This window comes from Falco biarmicus, chromosome 14 (genome assembly GCF_023638135.1).
Source record: "Falco biarmicus isolate bFalBia1 chromosome 14, bFalBia1.pri, whole genome shotgun sequence".
NCBI lineage: Eukaryota > Metazoa > Chordata > Aves > Falconiformes > Falconidae > Falco > Falco biarmicus.
Window position 1 is genome coordinate 11,999,565 of NC_079301.1, and position 14,902 is coordinate 12,014,466.

Genomic DNA, 14,902 nt, shown 5'->3' on the forward strand with positions numbered 1-14,902 from the left:
AGTCCCTTGGCAAGAGCAAAAATAAACCTGGAGAGAAAGACCTGTTCACATACTCTTTCTTTTCTCTTCTGCAGTTACAATAGCAGCACCAGTTCAAAAATCTCCCTGTAGAGTCATAAGGTTTTAGATGCCTCAGCATTTCTATTTCTTACATTGCGCATGCTTGTCAAGTCCAAATATGCTTAAGCAATTTAGGTACCTAACACTCATCTAAATCAAGTGCTTAGGAAGGCTGGCTTTAAGAGTCCTGTTTGTTTGCTTTTCTGATCCAGGATCCCTCTGAGTTTGTCTCTGCATCCACAAAGCTGTGAACTCATCTTTTGTTTCAAAAGGAAGTGGAGAATGGCATAAAGCCAAAATCTGGAACTTGAAACAGGGCCAAATATGAGGAGGTTCACGCTAAAATTTGCAAGAGTTGAAAACACTAACTGAAGTGTTTGGAAAATGCCCTATGTTCATGTTACATGGAATATGTTATTTCAGGTCTTCCCTCCCCTTCAAATACCTTCATCAGCTTTCTTTGTCAACTCAAAGGAGACCCTGGTCTCGTCACAGCTCGATAAACTGAGCTCAGTTTACAGCTGCACACCAAACAACAGTAAGCCTCCTGTTGCAAAGGTGTTGCTCAGCTTCAGGTGCAAAGGCCATTAGGAGAATAAATCCCAAACAAGGGAAGTATGAACTCTGGTGCACTCAGAAACCTACCACATCGGGAGCACTTTCACTGAAACAGCAATTTTAGGATCCTCTCCATCAAACAGGGTAGTTAGCTGCACAATATGGTTGCAGCTAGAGCCAGTCAGCAGGAAAACAGAAGTTTCCTAAAGACTTCAGCTGAACCTGCTACTTTAACAAGAGCTCTAAACGTCACCACATTGCCTGTGGTATGGTCCCTGAAAGGATTAATATCCTGTCATGTTTGGTAAACTTTACGAGGACCACAGGAAGCTGAGGGACAGGCAACTGCCTAACACCGAGTGGGTCTCATCAGCTCTAATTAGCTGAAACAAAACAGCAGAGACCCAGGTAATAAAAGCTTTTCAAGACGTTAAGGTGAGCGGTCGCTGCGAGAGACAAGACACTTCAACCACTGGCTCCTGGAGGCACCCACGTGGGAAGCTGAGGCTGAGCCAGAAGCTCAGTAGGTAATGAAAGGAGGAACTGCTCAGAAATGGTTCATGTGTTAGCCTTGTCCTGGCACGTGGTGAAGCACAAAAAAAGGGGTAGTTCATAGCCCGAGGGCTGTCTCCCTGTCACTCACACAGCTTATGCATACACCATCTGCACAGCTGGTGCCAGGGGTGGAAGCATACTGGAGGACTGGCTTACCCATCAGTACAGGTCCTGTCCATCCCCAACTTCATTAGGATCAATGGTGACCCCCACTCTCAGAAACACCTTCAGACACGTGCACTGGAAACCACTACACAAGTTGCCTGCCAGAACTGGGCCAACACTGAGGCAGACATACATTAGGCTACAGCTCCCAGGGCAGGCAGCTGGGACTCCTTCCTGGCACAGTGCTTTGGAGAACCCAGCTGTAGTTGTGACTACAAATGTACCACTGATAGTCAATGCTTTCCCAATCCGCTGTCTGCTTCAGTAAAGTATTTTTGAGTGTAAACAGATCAGAGACAAGCAGCAAGAGGAGTTGTGCATTTGGTGATAGAAAGGCACACAGCAGAGCAGTGCAGCTATACATGGGAAGAAGCGCCAAAGGGCACAGAGACAGGCAGATGTTCTGCTGCTGCTATCAGCTGTCTGGCAATGCAGTCAGCCTCAGCCAAATAGGAAAACACAGGCCCAGGGAATCAAAGGACACTCAAGATGATGCTGTAATAGCCCCCAAAACAGCAATACCTAGAACAGGTGAAGTTGCATGACCCAGAACAGCCCTACACAGAGGGAAGTCCTGTGGCTGGTTGGGCTGTGATGAGCATCGCTGCTTCCACTCAGCCCCATATCCCAAAGCACACCATCCTTCAATACCAGGAAATTTGAAACAGCAACTTTCCCTAAGTCTCCTCCCTCCCACACAAGCTGAAAACAGTCAGAACAAGACAGCCCTAAAATGGCTTGGTCAAACACTTACCAAAGATTCACGTTAGATATTTCCTTCACATGCCTCCCTAGTCTCAGGTCACGGGCTATTCAGGTGACTCCAAAGTATCAGCCAGTCTGAGCCAGGGTCTTGGCTCTGAGTTACCCCCAGTGCCGACACACTTGATCTGCAGGGCTGAGCTTGGCCCTCACATGTTAGAGGACAGCAGCTGCAGCATCTAAGCATCAAACTTTTTAGAATTTACTAGAGCAAGCTTTACTTTGTTCCAACTGATAGGAGGGGAGAGGATAATAATTAGTAGGATCCATCCTGCTTTTCCCTGTCCAGCCAGCCCCACCATTAGGGAGGAGAGCTCCTCCTCTCTGGGAGCCACTGCACATGCCACCCTCTTGATTTGTAATTAGTGGAATGAGAATGCTCAGTCAGCTGGGAAATCTGCCTGAGTAAATGACATCCTCAAGTGCTTTCTAATCCGCGGAAGGCAGCCTCTCACTTCACTTCTAATGGGCTGCAGTGGGGAGCACCAAAATTTCTGCTGTGGACCCACATGCATCCAGAAACACTTCTTTAGCTAATCCTCTCCAGGATCTATGCCAGCAGCCCCAGCTAGTCACCTGAGAGAACCTGCTAGGTCCTGCCAAGAGTTTGTGTCAGTAATTAAACTGCCTCAGTATCACAGCATTTGCTCCCTCCTCAAGGAATCACAACCACATACCATTTAAGGAACGCTCCAGGCAGAAAGGAGTCTTAGTTCAAGAAATACAGGAGCTATAGAAAGCCCAGAGGCAGGTTCAAGGACAATTGCAGTGCTATTTCCACGGGCAGGACGTTAGAAGTGAAAGAACAGAGGTTACAAGTCAAGACAGAAGTTGCAGAGCACCTGGCAAATCACACAGTGGAATATTAACTAAAATAACCCTCTGCCTCATCTCTGTTGAATTCAGATGCACAGGGGAATCCATCAAGGTAATTTATGGTGTGTAGCTGCTGATATGCCAATCAAAGGAAGCCCAGAGTAACAAGTGCGTTAGAAGAGACCTCATTCATTGTTATCTCCACAAACACAGGATTAATTCCTTCAATCCCAGTTAATCAGGCTACTTTGTTACATTTCTTATGCAAAAGGAAAAGTGATCAGTAGGAAGCATTAGGTATTAGATATGCAACCCCCTGGTAGCTTCCCTTGTCTGGAGGGAGGCTGTGGAGGTGGTGTTTAGTAGGGCACATGTTCTGGAGCAAATCTGAAAGGTCTCCAGCCAGAGGTTTTCAATATGACATTTTTTTCTTTCTTAAATGGAAATTTCTCCATATACAAACCCCCAAGATTTTGATGAAAACCTGACAATTTGCAGATGCAGAGATGATAATTAGGAAGGCAGAAAGAAAAAAAGAGCTTTGCTAAATTTCAGGAGCCCACAATCAGCTTTCACAGACGGAGCAGGCTCACATGTTCTGCCAGGAGCAGCAGAGCGGACCTTGCTCTGTGGATTGCAGATCTGGAGCCATTCAAGGTGCCAGGAGCTGCGGCAGGAAAAGCACTACTACAGCAGCTTCTCTTTCCACCTTCTCTTTAACAGCACAAGCAGGGGTCTCTTTTCCTAGGTCTGATATATTTTTATTCTTTATTTGAAAAGAAAGACATTCTGACTAGATTGGTAGGGACCTTTTTGCATGGACTGATGTGCTATTGTATTACTGTAAGCTGTAACATCACGGCAAACTGAAAAGTGTTGAGAGGAGGAGGTAATGCATGGATCAGTACTAGATCTGGTCTTATTAAATATAAAATTACTGATCTGGAAGAGGGAATAAGCAGCACATTAATTAAGTTTGAAGAGGATCTGAAACAGAGGAGCTGCCAATAACAAAATTGAAAAAAGCATATAAAAAGGAGGGGGAAAAAATCAGGTGAGAAGAAAGTGGAACCAATTAGCAAAGGAAAAGACACTAAGGAGGCTGAGGGGAAGAGAAGGTTCAACCCTACTTCACCCCAATAGCCCCAGAATTCCCTTGTTGATATCTAACTTTTTCCACAAAACCAAAGCAACCCCCAGGCAGAAAGAGATTTGACACACCATTGTAGGAAGACACGTCCTCCCAAGTTTTTTACTTCAGCACTGTTAGGAGGGAATGATGAAAGCTTTGTCCCCCAATGAGAAAAAAATGCCCACGTTTAGCAAAGGGCCATTTTGGGAACCTGCAAAATTTCATCCAAATTCAAGTGTCTTGCTGCAGAGTGTCCAGCCTTGCACACAGACCCACACAGAAGATACTTGCAGAATTTCACTAAGGATGAAAATGTAGGGCTTTGGGGATTTTTTGGTGGTTTTTTGTGTAGAGGATTCTTTGAGAAGTTCAAAAGCTACAAAAAGCTTTTAGTGAAGCAGTCTTCAGATGCCAGGGAAGCCAGGGAGTAGCGTGCTGCAGAAAAGCTTTTGCTGAGCAGCAGACCTTTCCAGGACAGATACTCAGAGAGGCACAGACACACTCTCCTCTATCAAGTTGCAAAACAAAAGGGCAAGCTCCCTTTCCCTTCCTTCCCTGACAGGGGCAGCATTTCCAGCTTTGCTATGGCTGTCTTCAAGTTGCTACACATTATCTTTAATGCAGATTACTTTGTTGAAGATTATCTTTACATCCAAAGGTGATGTTTCAGCTGGCCTGCCCTGGAATTGCTAACAGAGTGACACCACCACTAATTAATTAGCCTCTGTCAAAACTCTGGGCATTTTTCAAACCTCCTGAATTCAAAGCACAACAATTAGTCACAGACATTACAGCAGGAATTGCCATCTTCCTTTCCTCTTGCATTCCTCTCCCATTTCTTGCTCACACACTTGCTCTGTAGCAGTGTTGCTGAGCCAACCCAAGCATCTATCCACAGGGAAAATGATCACATGGTATTGCCTGAAGTCCATATTTGCCTTGCTCATCATCATCCCTGAAAGGGTCTTGGCCAACATCAGTATTAACAGAAGCAGAAATGCAATGGACAAAGAAACAAATATTTCCCATACTGCTGCAGAGAGCTGGACTCCACTCAGCCCCCAAGCAGCTGTTCTGAATGCCCTTCAAAAACCAAGGGCATAAGCACATAGTGAACATTCACAGTAGAAATTCCAGATTAAAAGGGACAAGGAGAAGTGTAGCAGCTGACAGCTCTACCTGTCAAGTCAGGGATGATGGGACTGGCTGGGGAGGTACGAACAACAAGAAGAGGCCACATTGGTCAAATGCGGGGCTGAAGACATAGGACCCTGGACTATAAACAGCAGCCAAAGCATCTGGGGAGGGGACCAAAGCCCACAAACACCGCTGTGGCCACAAGTGTCTGCTGCCAACAGCAGCCCTAGATATCTTCAGCCTGACAGCCAAAAGCATTCACCGCTTTTCTGCTTTAGGCTCTGCATGTCAATTCTCACGAATTTAAAAAGGATAAAAATAACCTGTCTTCCAGTAGTGGTGGTGTGAATTTAAATTCATTACCATGTGTGAAGCAGTCTGATACAATAGGGATGAGTACTACTGTGCAGCAAAGAAGCAGATCCTACAATAGGCAAAAGAAAAAAACCTGAGAGCCACACTGATGCAAGCACTGGGTATCCTGTGCCCTGAGTGAGGCAGAAGCACTTCAGAGAAGATCCATGGGGTCAGGTAATTGGGCTGTATTGATGCATATGCACAGCATGGGGTGGGGTAAGGTAAAAGAGGCACATTCAGTTTTAGTCTCCTGACTCCTGAACATCAGGCTTCACTGCCTGAACATTCCAGTAACATCAGCATACATAGTACAGAGAAGCTTGGCAAAGAGCAGGTTAAAAATGAAGCTAGAAAAAAACCCCCAAGAGTAACAGTTGGGCCAAAAAGTTAGTCTTTTATCAAAGTAGTGAATATCAGGTTTGCAAAAAGGCTTGGCAACTTGCAAGGAAGCATGACTTCTTGAAAAGGCTGTTATAAGTAAAAGATATATAGAGTGCAGAGGTCAGGGGAAAGGGAAGGTGGGCAGTAAAAAGGTTTGCATCTCTTGGTGTGAAGGTACACATGTGAAAGCAGGGCTATCAGAGTGACTCCAGGCATCCTAAAAGCCATGCAAAGCACACTCGGCGAGCACTGCTAACCCCTCCTATGATTGCAACACCCATGAGGTCTCACCACAGACTCTGGGGCGTAATTTTCAGCTGTCTGATGCCTTTGCTTGGTTTGCACCTCTATTGTGGCTTAACCTTGACTAGCGACTAAGCCCCACACAGCCACTCACTCACTCCCCCCACAGTGGGATGGGAGAGAGGATCAGAAGAGTAAAAGCGAGAAAATTCATGTGGTGAGATAAAGACAGTTTAATAGGTAAAGCAAAAGCCGTGCATGCAAGCAAAGAAAACAAGGAATTAATTCACTACTTCCCATGGGCAGGCAGGTGTTCAGCCATCCCCAGGAAAGCAGGGCTCCATCATGCATAACAGTTACTTGGGAAGACAAATGCCACCATAATGCTGAATGTCACCCCCCTCCTTTTTCTTCTCCCAGTTTATATATACGCAACATGACATCATAATTTATGGAATATCCCTTTGGCTAGTTCAGGTCAACTGTCCTGGCTGTGTCCCCTCCCAGTTTCCTGTGCCCCTCTAGCCCTCTCGCCAGCAGGACCCAAGAAACTGAAAAGTCCTTGACTTTGTATAAACCTTACCCCGCAACAGATATAACCATCAGTGTGCCATCAACACTGTTCTTACACCAAATCCAAAATGCAGCACTGCACCAGCTACTAAGAAGAAAATTAACTCTATGCCAGCTGAAACCAGGACAGCCTCACAGATCAGCAGCTAGCTGCCTTTTTCCTCCAGACTACAGCAAACACATCTGGAATAGTTACGGATGGCAAACTCCTGTTGGCAAAGAAAGGATTAATCATGTGGATTTTACTTGATTGCCTTCCCTGTGATGTTTTTAATCAGAAGTTTAAGACAGCCATACTTGTGGCCACCTATGCAGACATTTGGTTGGCCTCTGCTCTGGACATGGCAATTCTGTGCCTGGGAGACCCAGAACCACTGCAACAGGCTAGGCTGGCTCACTTGTAGCTCTTGGTTTCTTCAGTGAATTTAGGCTTTTCCATATGAGCCTCCTGCAGGCAGAGTCAGACTGTTTTCCCATCCCAATGATTTGTCAGGTGGTTTGGTCTGATGAAAGCCAAAGCTCTTTGACTTCATGTGCCAGCTTCAAAGGATCTTGCCCATGACTCCACTTTCTTTTCCATCATTTTGTATTCTGTATAAAGTTCATCCCATGGAAACCGATAGCAGCCTCGTTCTCATTCACATTTATAACATGGCAGCACAACTTATAGCTGTCTCCCGCAAAAGCTCTTTGCCTTAGTCTCACCTGCTATCCATTAACATGAGGGAACTCAGGATGCTGGTTAACGCATTTAGAAATGGGATTATCTGAGGCCTCTTGCCTTCTTAGCATGGGGGAGGTACAACTAACCTCACATGGAGTTTTCACACCAAAGCTTAGATGAATTTTTTGGGCTAGTTTTCATTTTGTCTTGACTCTACGGAACACGGCACAGAAGCAGGTGGTCAGCTGTCATGTTGCTTTTGGGCACACAGACAAGGCCAGCAGGTGATGGTGCTCTAGATCCCTCTGAAGGAGACAGAGGGGAATTAAGAGAAAGAGACACAGTGCAAAGGTGTGATGGAGCTGAGGGGCCACTGCCAAGAACCAAACAGACCTCAACGCACATCAGCTGCACCAGGTTTCAGCACTGGTTCTTATAGCAGGGCAGAGTTACAAGGATGTGATCATGACAGCTTCTTCATTTTAAAATATTTTCTGCTGGATTTTCTACTTTTTTTTTTTAAAAAAAAAAAAAAAAACAAGCCAACTTTAACTCTAAAAATGTAAAATGAAACTTTGAAAAACTGCATTTTTCTTCAAGGTCTTACAGTTCCATTTTAAGCTCTCTACCAGCCAGAACAGCAGTAAGAAAGATGCATTTTTCAGATTAAACAGTCTCTTTCAGTTCTTTTCTCCTTTTTATCTTTTTATCTTCACCTGAGCAACAAAGTCAGAATATTTGAGCAAGTAGCTACTGCCTCATCCCTTTCTTTACTCCCATTTTACCAACCAGAAAAGTGATGAGGGCTTTCCATCAGTTTGAGGAAAGTGGGAAGGCCTGATAAGTCTTCCTATTAGAAAATTGAAAATTAAACCAGAACAAAAAATCTTTGTCAGGTGAAAATAGAAGAGAAAATTCAAAGAAAGAGAAAGCTGTTTCTCACCAAGAAACCACCCATTTGAACCAGCTTCAACTCTTGTGCTAAGTCATTTCTCTTTAAAAAAAAAAAAAAAAAAAGAGGATTTAGAACTTGCTGCTAAAGGTATTTTTTTTACCCTGGGTTGAAAATATCATCCAGTTTGAAAAACAAAGCCTTGTGATGAGACAGTAAAGAGAAACAATAAAGCTGCCTTTACCCCTTCACAAACAAACCTCAGAGCCTCCGGAACCAAGCAGTATTGTGCCTTGCAGTGCAGCCATCAGTGAACAGACCCAGGTCTGGTCCTGGCCATGAGGACAGGGCCAAGGAACACCACCACAATCCACAAGAGGTGTTTTACAGTGGGATTACACACCTGTGAAAATTGCTCAGATATTAGGAGATTTTAGCCTGCGTGAAAACTGCTGCACATTTTCCTAAAATACTGAGGGAAGGAAAGCCACCTCTGAGGTGACACTGGGCTGTGCAGATCAGGACTTCTGTCCAAAAGGGGCTGTTGTGCTTTGGCAATGACTAGCACCAGAATATCTTGTTTCAGGAGACCTAGAAAGAGGCATCCATAAAAAGGAGGTTACTGAGGGATTCCCTCAGCTATTGAGGCACCAAGATGCTTGGCAAGAGGCTTGCTGTGGAAACTGCAGAGATACAGATGCTGTGCAAGCTCCCTCTGGGGCTTTTAAGAAGTGTCTGACTCAAATGGAAATCAATATGAGGCTGGAGTCAACTACTCTGGGGAGAAAAAACTCCATCCAGAGCCAAGCCCAGGCCAGCCCCTTTGTGCCGCCCTGGGGCCAAGAGTCCCAGGGCCCTGCCTAGCTTGTGGCAAGGGAGCTGCACACCAAGGGGAGCCCAGGGGGTTGCACCACATTTCCAAGAGCTTCTCTTCACCCCAGGACTGAGTTTCCCCTGGCTGCTTAGCATCGTTCTGTACTTCCTCTTTATTTCCTCTGCCCACAGCCCTTGCTGGTCACAGTCCCATTCCTGTTCCTGGGGCAGGGCTGTGCCTCTGTCCCAGGACAGCCTGTGGCCAGCAAGCTACAGTGCTGCCTGCGAGGGTGCGCAGACTTCCTGGGCACCACTGCACAGGCTAACCAACTTCTGGGAAGCTTGTTTTGCCAAAACCAGCTGCTTCCCTCCCAGTTCCCAGACAAGGCTGGAAGGGAGAATTACGTGTAGTGAGGAAAGCTCCCTGAATTGCAGCTGTATCAGGAGCCACAGCAGTAACGGATATGCTTGAAGGGCCGGCCAGACCACAGTGCTGCTGGGGAACGCCACTGCTGTGAGTCTGATTCCTAACATGGGACTGAAATGCATTTGCTCCAGCAGAGATCCCGCTGCTTTCTGAACCTACGTACCAGCAGAAGGCCCGCTGGAAATAGCGCAGACCCCCTCGGCAGGCACAGAGATCAGGGCAAGAGGTATTGCTGGCAGCAACAGCATCTGCCTGCAGGCATGCCCAAGGAAGGCACCTGGAGGGAGCCTGGATGAATCCAGCGTAGGAGCTCACCAAACAGACCTTGCCCATCTCCACGGCTCTGGTGAGTCCCCACCAGCCTTGCGGACAAACCCGGCTCCGCACTCGCGCCGGGCCGAGCCCGGGGGGCGCCGCTCCTCGCTGGCCCGTCCGGGGCTCGGCGCCGGTTCCGCGGGTTCTGCTGCCCTCTGCCCGCCGCGGGAGGGAAGCGCCGCTCGGCAGGGCCGGGAGCGGGGCGCTGCCGGGGGTCCACACAGGCAGGTGGAAACATCCCGCGTTAAACAAGAACGGACTCGCAAAGCGGCGACCGGCAGGGAGAGCTCCGACCTCCCCAGCCGTCCTGCAAGGGCTGAGCTTACAGAGCCACAGCTCGGCCCGGCCACAGCGCGCTCCTCCCGCTTCCAGCCCGGGGCTCCCGTTAGACAGAGCCGTCTGCGCCGCGGCTGGTCGTAGCTGATGGCCAGATGAGCACTGCAGAGCAGAAGCAGCAGTGATTTCGGTGTACAAAGGTACAGCTTGTTTTATTTATGCATATTTACTCCTGCAGAGACATGATCAAACAGCAGGCGGGAGCTCCCTGGGAATTCCTGTGCAGCGCTGGTACCTGGTTCCTAAGGAAGGAGACTGATTCAAGAGCCACTCTCTGGACTCCAGCAAAACCCAAGCTCTCTAGTTAGATGGGCACGGTCCTGTCTTCTCAGAGAGGCTCCCCCCATCTGTTTTTACACAGCATTTCTAGCAGCCCCTAACACATGCTTCCCAGAGTGTCTTTGCTAGGATCACTTGCTCACATACTAAGAAAAGCTGTAAAGCAATAACAGCGTCACCTGCAGACATGTGCCACAGCCATTCAGGTCAACCAGTGCATTTCTGGGAAGTGGACATGTCCACAGGAGACCTCTGCTTTCCCAGATAAGCTTCCATTTTAAATTAAAGCTTATTCAAGCATTTACATCCCAGTGATGCATGAAAGTGTCTCTCTACAGGTAAAGTGACTGTAAGATGGCATTTTTGCATATCTGATATCAGGACTTTTTTTTTTTTTTTTTTTTTTTTTTTTTTACAGGCTGAGCTATCAGTAGTTCCTTCTTCAAGTTACTGCTTTTCAGCAGCGTTCGGGTTTGAGCTACAAGCCAGTAAACCTACCCAGCAAGGTAAGAAGCAAAGTACTAAAACCCTACCGAGAAAATGCAGATCCGCAGAAATGCCTTGAATGCACAACTGTCCCAGTTGGACATCTGAGAAATCATTGGCTTTGGTTTTGAATGATAGGGAAATTCAGTCTTCCCACACTTGTGTTAACACCCCACAGACGTCTGGCAGCACCTCTAACCCCGGCTCTGCTGGAAGAAAGAGCTTCAGTACAAACAAGCTTCTTCGCTCCGGGTCTCAACCATACCCAGACAGCAACTTATCACTAAATATTTGCCAGCTTATGCAACTGCAGACATACCACGGGGTCACTGCAACAGACTCATTCCTCTCCTTCAAATGTTCCCTGACAAGCAGGCAACAGGACCCACTGGAAGACAGGTCAGTTCACTGACCTTAGGGTAGTCCCCACACCCCCCAACCCACAGCGGTCCTGTGTTTGCACCCTTCATAAGCCACAGAGGCACAAGCCCTCTCTGAAAGCCTGCACCTGTCATGCACAGCTACAGAGGCCCGATAAAACCATGGGTTTTGCTTTTCTTTCCTATTAGAACTCATTGGCTATTCATCACTTGTGGGCAAGCAGGTTGAAAAACCTTGGTTTGATCTCCAAGAAGAAGATCAGCTTGTAAGAAGTGTTCAGAGAAAGTGTGACATAACAGGGTATCTGTTTCTTCAACAGATCTGCTTCCCTGCATTTGTTTGAAGTCTGACCTGATTATTCTTGCAATTGTATTTTTAATGCTCATCAGGCATCCTTAGAGAAATGGATAGTCACTTTTTTTAGATCATGCATATGCAATCACATAAACAAAATATAGCTCACCTGCCCTGTTCTTCCCCTTTACAGCAAAAAGCACATCCATAAGAATTGCTCCAGTGAAAGCAATAGCTATTCAGATGGGACAGAGCACCAGTTTCTTATCTGCCTTGGGCACATGCACCAGAAGTGCCATCTGTCTTCATTGTAGGGACAAATGCTACCTTCATACTGGAATAAACCGAAGAAAGTTGTTTCCCTGTCACCCATGCTGTTGCCCTACTCATATTAGGGGTTCATGCATACAGTGTGTTCCTCTAGTGTTGTTCTCACGTATTTGTACAAGTTTACCTTAAATTGGCAAGTACAGCTCTATGGGTACTTGTATTCCCGTTTTCTCTTGTCTGTTAACCATTACCTGGACAAGACAAAGGCAGAAAGGATCACTCTTGGTACTTTGCAGTAGTGACCTGGCCATGAATGAGCTACCAAAAAAAAAGGGCACTAATTCAGCAGATGATGCGGCATCAGTTCAGCACCTTCTGGCTGGTGAGATGCCACTCACATGTGCTGGGTCACCCCACCCCCCTCAGCACTGGGGAAAAGAAGAGGAGAGACTGGAAGATCTGCTGAGAGGGCAATCAGAAAAATTCAGCCAGCCCAGTCACAGCGTGAACCTGGGACATCAGCCCCAACCCGTGAGCACACCCCAAGCCCCTCTGGCCTGAGGTCTGGCATGTGTTACAGTTCTAGGGCACACAACAAGACCCACAGGCAGCCCCTACATCAAGAAATGGTCTCTCATCCAGGTGCCTGATCAGCTCAGCCCCCAGTGAGCTGTGGTCAAGGCTTCATCTCTCAGCCTTGCTGTTGAGAAGCTGCTCTGTCACACATCAACATCCCCTCTCAGTTCCTGCTCAGCACTCCCAGCATTTCCATCACTATCGAACCTCCCAGCCAGGCAGGGTTGGGATCAGGATCAGCAAACCTGGGGTGCAGGGGACTGCCACACACCAATCTCAGCAGCAAGAGCCATGGAAACCCCCAACCAGGCCTGAGTTAGAGGCAGAAAGTTTGAGAAGCTGCACAGTGCTGTCATAAGCAGAAACCACGGACACAGGCAGTCCCTGCGCCTCATAAATCATCAGGAGGGGGCAGAGAACTAGCTGCCATTTCATCAGCTAATTACAACTGTTAATCATATTTTCATTAACCTGAAATGAAACTGCCAGCATTCCCCCATTCCCACCCCATGCCCCAAGTCCCATTTCTCAGATAGTGATTCTTTGTCAGCCAGGACACCTGCTGTCCTTTGCAATGTGCATCTGGCCAGTTGCCTATGTACAGTAGTTTCCAGACCCTGCTATCTTGCCTCTTTTCCACATCTGCATACACACTCCTTCCTAGGCCTCAGTAGGCGCATACGCTGCCTTTGCTGTACAGGTGACATATTTAACCCCCTTGTACTTTCCCAACCCTGCTCCAGATTACCTTCCAACCCTGCTTACGATTGTGGAAGCCTTCAAGGCCTATACTATTGACTGTCAGACTTGCTAACATATTGATCATGGAATCATTTAGGTTGGAAAAGACCTTTAAGATCATCAGGTCCAACTGTTAACCCAGCACTGCCAAGTACATCACCAAACCATGTCCCTCAGAGCCACAGCTACATGTTTTTTAAATGCCTCTAGGGATGGTGATCGGGCAGCCTGTTCCAATGCTTGACCACCCTTTCAGTGAAAACAATTTTCTTAATATCCAACCTAAACCTCCCTTGGTGCAACTTGAGGCTGTTTCCTCTTACCCTATCTGGGATAAGATATCTTTATTTTATCATTATTTGGGAGAACAGACCGACCCCCCTGCCTACAGCCCCTGCCAGGGAGCTGCAGAGAGCGGTCAGGGCCCCCCTGAGCCTCCTCCTCTCCAGACCAGCCCCCCCAGTCCCCTCAGCCGCCCCCCATCAGCCTCGTGCCCCAGCCCCTGCCCCAGCCCCTGCCCGGCTCTGGACACGCTCCAGCCCCTCCACGTCCCCCTGGCAGTGAGGGGCCCAAAGCTGAACACAGGATTCGAGGGGCGGCCTCACCAGGGCCCAGCACAGGGGGACGGGCACTGCCCTGGCCCTGCTGGCCACACTGCTCCTGACACCAGCCAGGCTGCTGCTGGCCCCCGTGGCCACCTGGGCACAGGGCTGGCTCCTGCCCAGCCGGCCCAGCCAGCCCCCCCAGCCCCTTTCCCGCCGGGCACCTTCCCAGCCCCCTGCCCCAGCCTGCAGCGCTGCCTGGGGCTGCTGTGCCCCACGGGCAGGGCCCGGCACGGAGCCGGGTTGAACCTCACACAGCCGGCCTGGGCCCCTCGCCCGGCCTGCCCAGACCCCCGGCAGGGCCTCCTGCCCCCCCGCAGGGCAGCACTGCCCCAGCCTGGTGTCCTCCGCAGACCGGCTGGGGGTGCGCTCGGTGCCCTCATCCAGGTCATCGATAAAGATATCAAACAGGGCCGGCCCCAGCGCTGAGCCCTGGGGACACCCCGTGTGCCCCCGCCAGCGGGATGTCACCCCATCCCCCACCACGCTCTGCCCGGCCGCCCAGCCAGCTCTTAGCCCAGTGCAGAGCACACCCGCCCCGGCCACGGGCAGCCGGTGTCTCCAGGAGACGCTGCGGGAGACGGTGCCAAAGGCTTCGCTAAGGTCCAGAGAGACACCAGCCACAGCCTTTCCCTCAGCCACTAGGCGGGTCACCTTGTCACAGGAGATCAGGTTCATCATGCAGGACCTGCCTTCCATAACCCCACGCTGGCTGGGCCTGATCCCCTGGCTGTCCTGCACATGCTGTGTAGTTCTGCACAGGATGATCTGCTCCAGAACCTTCCCTGACACCAAGGTCAGGCTGACAGGCCTGTAGATCCCCAGGTCCTCCATGTTACTATGATACCACGTTTAAGTTTTCCCTACTTTTTTAAAATGGACTGGTGCTATAAGCCTGCTCTTGAAAAGCAGTTTTAGCTTTCCAGATATACCTGTGAACAGCGCTGTTTCTGCCATGGGACAGACAGGAGGAATAGCGAGGCCATCACCCTCCCCAGGGCAGGACATAGCTGCAATGTTCTGTGCTCTGCTGGGGCTGGAAAGCAGAGTTAATAGCTCAGCAGTGATCTTGGCAACAGTCAGGCCT

At 48.7% G+C, this 14,902-nt stretch overlaps 1 long non-coding RNA gene across 1 annotated transcript in view; it reads right to left on the bottom strand.

The window, feature by feature from the left end:
- Positions 1-14,248, bottom strand: part of LOC130158970 (uncharacterized) — a 165,288-nt gene extending 151,040 nt beyond the window's left edge. Inside the window, exon 1 of the long non-coding RNA XR_008825570.1 lies at positions 13,980-14,248. This is a non-coding gene — a long non-coding RNA (uncharacterized LOC130158970). The remainder of the gene's footprint in view (positions 1-13,979) is intronic.
- Positions 14,249-14,902: the final 654 nt, after the last annotated feature.